This window comes from Lipotes vexillifer, unplaced genomic scaffold (assembly GCF_000442215.2).
Source record: "Lipotes vexillifer unplaced genomic scaffold, Lipotes_vexillifer_v1.1 scaffold577, whole genome shotgun sequence".
NCBI classification, from domain to species: domain Eukaryota; kingdom Metazoa; phylum Chordata; class Mammalia; order Artiodactyla; family Lipotidae; genus Lipotes; species Lipotes vexillifer.
The window spans coordinates 126,157-132,084 of record NW_006781888.1 but is presented as its reverse complement, the minus strand read 5'-3'; the positions used below and the strand labels follow the sequence as shown (position 1 = coordinate 132,084).

General features: G+C 34.9%; 1 protein-coding gene across 1 annotated transcript in view; it reads right to left on the bottom strand.

Moving 5' to 3' along the window:
• The window catches only part of LOC103087464 (bifunctional heparan sulfate N-deacetylase/N-sulfotransferase 4), a 281,711-nt gene extending 276,754 nt beyond the window's left edge, over positions 1-4,957 (bottom strand). The window contains exon 1 of the mRNA XM_007454855.1: positions 4,525-4,957. The gene's annotated coding sequence lies outside the window, so the exon portion shown is untranslated. The remainder of the gene's footprint in view (positions 1-4,524) is intronic.
• Between the last annotated feature and the right edge of the window lie 971 nt (positions 4,958-5,928).

Here is a 5,928-nt window from a genome sequence, read left to right as displayed (position 1 = left end):
GGGAAAGAGATAAGGAAAGAGAGAAAAGGAAGAAAGGTGGGAGGGAGGAAAGAATGAGAAAGAAGAAAGGAGGAAAAGGGAAGGGAAGAGAGAGGAAGAAAAAAAGAAAGAAGGAAAAGGAGGAACAGAAAGAAAGGAAGAAAAAAGTGAGTGTAAAGAGATTAAGGAAGCATTTCCACATTTACCTTTTGCTTGAACATACTGAAATTGTCCAGCTTTCAACTTCCATAAGGTTATGTTTGAAGACAGATTCCATTAAAGACTTTTAATGAGGAGGTTAAATATTTGAAATAAAGCAAACTCAAGTTCATCTGATGGTGGAAGGTCCAAAATGGGGGAAATCTTTTTAATCTGGGGAAAAAGAATGCTTTGTGTTATGTGTGTGCATGTGTGTGTTAGCTTGGTAAAAGTTCCTTCTTATCAAACCCTTCAAATATTTAAAACATTAATTTCTAAGAAGTGTAAAAATTGAGTTTGGCACAGAAGTTTCTTTCTAGAACTAGCGTCATCAGCTTTGTTTTCTCAGATACCCTGAGTACATCACCAAATTAAGTTCTCAAGCATTCAGTCTTTTTTAACCCTTCAAAGTTTTCATGTTTCCTTAATTCCAATGAATTAATCATGATTATCATTTAGAATTCATAAAGTATCAAGTATATCTCTTGAAGAAATATTTTTAAGGTAGCCTATATATGAGAATTTCCTCAATGAGTCACTTGAAAGCCAATATTTAGTTTGTCATATACAGGCTATTTTGTTATAATCTATGTCATGGCCTGAATTATATGGATCTTTATGAATATAGACAAATTATAAGAAGACAAAAGAAATAAATACATCAATTTATATCCACAAACATTTTCACCAGTAGGAATGGAGAATAAGTTATCTTCACATTTAAAAAAATATGTATTTGTCTTGAAATGCTGAAAGCCATTGATATGTTTGGATTTTATTAAGACTGTTTTGGATTTGGGGAAAATCTGTTATCAATTCAATATTATTCTAAAAGATATTTTAGATTTGTCAACTCTAGAATGTGATAGCATTCCTAAGAAAACTGAGATAAAGAACACTTGGAAATAAGACTGTGTTTATAAAAGTTCTACATTACAGTTGACATCTCTAACTTCTGAAGCTTGCTGAAAATAACTAAAAAAAAGAGGGCATTTGACACTCTAACAGTATAGCTGAAAGTTTCCTGAAGTGTTAGAGAAAAGGTTGACTAAATGTTATTCCCTGATGGCTGAAGACAGCAGCATTATGTCTACCACCTGACCCATTTCTCTCACTTCATAAACTTAAAATAAATCAACAGACAACATGGTTTCCCTTTTTCCTAGTGATTTGGAATAAATATGGATGAGAGTTAACTTTCCCTTTTGTTGTCTAGCTTCACAAGGTATACACCACCACAGTTTTAGTAAGTCTACTTCTATAGTGAATTTTACTAGGCCAGTTACTTTCAGAAAACCTTCACACTTCTTTTGGGCATGTATTTATATGTGGTATTTCTTTTCTTTCCTTTTTTTTTTTTTTTTTTTTTTTTTTGCGGTACACGGGCCTCTCACTGTTGTGGCCTCTCCCGTTGCGGAGCACAGGCTCCGGACGCGCAGGCTCAGCGGCCACGGCTCACGGGCCCAGCCCCTCCGCGGCATGTGGGATCTTCCCGGACCGGGGCACGAACTCGCGTCCCCTGCAGCGGCAGGCGGACTCTCAACCACTGCGCCACCAGGGAAGCCCCAATATATGTGGTATTTCTGACCACTCTGCCATCTCCAAGATAAAGGTTAGGCAGTGCATCTCATCTTTATTTCTCTTTCTGCTCCTGAACATCAACTATATTTTATAGGAGTTTCAGCTAGGCTATTCGCAGTTTTCATTAGGGCAACCTTTAATAAAGAAGACAAGTTTGCTATTTTAAAATTTTACTCTCCTCAGAAAATATATTTGCTCTTTAAATATCCCACAGTTTGTACTAGAGAAAAAAGTAACACGTTAGGTTAGACTTTAAGCATAATGCATTATCAATGAATTGCAGCCCAGAAAGAATTAGTCTTCTGGGTGCACAGCTTCTCTGCCGTGGCTTCCAGCCAGGGCTGATATTCTAGCTTTATTTTATAACTTTTCCCAGCTGCTTTCCAAATCTGGGGAGACAGCAGCACCAGCTAGAAACTTCTAGTTTGAACAAAACATGCTAAACGTTTCTCTGTTCTTCTCCTTGAGTCGTTGCTACTATATGAAGCACAGAAAGTTTGATTTTTGGATTTTATTCTCAATGGCACCTTTCCCACTCAAACAGAACGTGCTGAGGATCATATAAACATCAGACCTATAGGGTACAAATACTTACTGAGCATTTATTTAACATCTTTAAGAAGTAAGGTCAGCACTTAGATTTGAATTAAGAAACTGCATTTATTTAATTCCAAATTATGATTTTATATATTTATATATAAAATAGTCTCCATTGACTTTCTTTTGGTATTTAGGGAAAATCATTTAAATAGACATGTCTCTTAGATAATAGCTTCAGCTGGAGAAAAAAAAAATGCAATTTACATACATTGGCAAGTTTATAGAAAGGAAAACAAATATTAGAATCCTTGTGAAGTTTTACCTTTTTATTTAAGAATGATGCCTGAGTTTCTAAATTGCGTTTATATTTTGCCTCTCAGGGTGAATTTCATGTTATAGTTAATAAGTCATACATATTATAAGTTTTTCAAAGGATTTTCTAAGCATCAACCTTAGTGCTGACCAACTGCCATTAAGATGGAGTAAAAAAACAATGATTCTGCTTAATGTTCAATTTCCAAAAATCTCCATCAGCTTATCATGAGACTTCTAGCAAATGTAGGTGCTGTGTCATATTGATCATCATAAGATATATATTCACAGGATTCTTATTATAACAATATTAACAATCACAGCAGGGTTAAATTATGTTAAATTCTCATTTTTGTATGGAGATAAATGTATGTGTTGAATACGTTTTGCTTATTAATTACTCATTTTTTATGAATTCCAGGTGAAGACTTAGACTTTTTAGTTAGTGGACTTTACATTCTCTACATACATTTGCTTCATGAAAAAGCCATGATCAACATAGCACCTACCTGGCCCCTGGATATAGCTAGCTGAAATATTTTAATAGAATAAATTAAAATTATTATTTTGATATAAAAAAGACTTTTAAAATCTTTGTGGGGAAAAATTGCCTTCTAGTTTGGGAGATATTCAGCCAATTACAACAACTTTTGTCTTCATCTATTTCCATTTGTATAAAGAAACTCACAGGATTTGAATCATGAAGTTGGTAAGAAAGTGAATAACTAAAATATTGATAATTAAGACAACACATCAATATCTTCGCATGCAATTTACATTTATGATATTGAGTTGATGAAAAATATTCTGATAGACAACACCATGAAATCAAGAAATAGTGAGCTTGAAAAGACAGAATAAAGTATAAACTATTGAAACTTTCTCAGAGCTATATTAGAACTCACAGTATAACCTATCATAGCAAACAAAATATATTATCACTTGAAAATACTCTTGATAGTAACTCTGAAAAATACAGTATCTTATTAATGAGGACAAATTACAAGGAAAATACAAGTTTAAGGTTCCCTTTTTATTTAACTTTCTCTAATCAGAGATGTTGGAAGAGATGAATGAAAACCATATGTAAATGACATTTTTTTTAACATGTTTATTGGAGTATAACACACCATTTACAATGGTGTGTTAGTTTCTGCTTTATAACAAAGTGAATCAGTTATACATATACATATGTTCCCACATCTCTTCCCTAAATAGCATTTCTTATATTTCAACTTATTCTGTGCATTAGGAATTTGGAGGTATTTACAGGTGTAACATAAAGCTATTTTTATCCTACTGGGAATCTGCGCTTATGGCATATGGTATATATTGTTTTAAGAATTTGTTTTTCTTTCCTAATAGGTCCTAGTAGGAAAGCATCTATTTCTTTAAAAGCAATTTAAAATGTCTGTGACAGCTGCTTCTCTAAAGCAGACCATTAGGACAGAACGTGGCTATAAATCTCAGGTCCCAAAGAGAGGAGTTCCCATCTTGAGTAACCTGAATGCCATGTTATCAGTAACACTTCTCAGGGAAACATTTATAACCCCACTGTTCGGCTTGAGTTTGGAATACTGGCATTTTAATATGAAAAGGCGAAAATTGTTATCAAGTGAGATCTTTATTATGCAAATGTTCTGGCAACAGTTTACAATATTTCAAGTTGTATCTTTTTTTAGGCAGGACTGTATTTTCCATTTAGTGTGCAAATATAACTTCCACAACGCGTAATGACAGGTAAGCACACATATGCTGAAAAGGGAGACTGCATTTGGTTTAAAACTATAATCTGCTTCTACATAAATCTTTCACAAATAAAACTTTATTGTGTTCAACTTGTTTACATAGCTAAGCAACATATATTCATTTAATGCACACACCTCAGTTTCAGCAAATGAAGCAATAACTTACCTAGAGAAGCATTTCAATTTTTTTTTTCTTTTTCTAACTTGTATTTATCCGAGTTAGAAAATGAGATATCCAGTATGCAGATTCATTTGGCTCCAGGTTAATTAGAAGGAGCTTTCAGTTCGTACAGTCTGCCTTAATATTCCGAGAGCACTCTTTAGCTCCAGTCCTAGTATCTGGACTCTTCCAGCAGAGTCTCTTTTTATTTATACGCACATTGTCCTTTTCAAAACAAGCAGCCAGCTGGAATGATTCAAACCTCTGTTCAGCACACCGTTAAAATGCAGCTTCCTTCTTGGACATGAGACTTACACCAGGGAGCGGACCGAGTACAGCAGAAAGGCTACGAGAACTATTTAATCACCAGAATACCAGCTGCTCCGGCTCTGCTCTTGCTACTGCTGCTGTGCTTCTCGTTTAGCTGGAGTTGGTCTTTCCCTCCCCCGTCTTTCTCTCACATCTTCAGAACTATAAAGGCAGCTCTGCCGGATTATGATTGGCAGAAACGGCCAATTCCTTCGACTAATCATCCTCAAGACTTTCAAGGACCTGGAGCTGTTGTGATGTCATCCAGTCAGTGGGATGTTACACATGAATACATTCCCACAGAAGCTAATTCAGCGATCAGCTGCATTCCTCTCACACCACGGTGATTGATTAGATGTTCCTTGCAGATTTGCATAATCTTTCATTGTACAGTTGGACTGATTCCTATGAAATTTGGGAGTAAAATTCTACTTTGCAGCTATGACACTGTACCAGAAGATTCCATTGGGTGGAAAAAGAAAAGCTCACAACAGGGTTTTCTGTGGTAAATGTGTGCTAGTCGAGCAGGAGTTATGAACTCAACAAAAGCCAAGGATGAGCAGGAGGAAACTTGGAGAAATACTAGTGACCTACATATTCCTGAAATTAATAATAATATTTTAGATCATAATAAATGCTAGAAGAAAAACAATGAGTAGGCATATGTGCGTGTGTTAAGAGTATAAATGGTTTCATTGAGGTAAATTACTGGATTATTATGGAAAAGTTCTCTTCTATTCCCAGCATGGACAAAAATTATCTCCATGTCTCACTTTCTACTTGGCAAAATATAGGATAAGGATTACCTGCTCTTTGTTCTCTGCTAACTCACATTAACTCATAAAGATATTATACGCTGCATATTATAAATTACACCTATTTACTTTATGTAAAGTTCTTTGAACTTCTTCATTCAAATACATACAAGATAAAAGTAAAGTACTTTCAAGGGTATTTCTTCATTCCAGGCTATCTGATTCCCTGGGCTCATATTGTTTGGGTACGTTCTTTAGTCTCCACCGTTTAATTTAATGAAATAAAATGTGTTAATGACAGTTCAGCTCGAGGCCCCTTATAGGCTAGAGAAGAGAGCTGCAAACT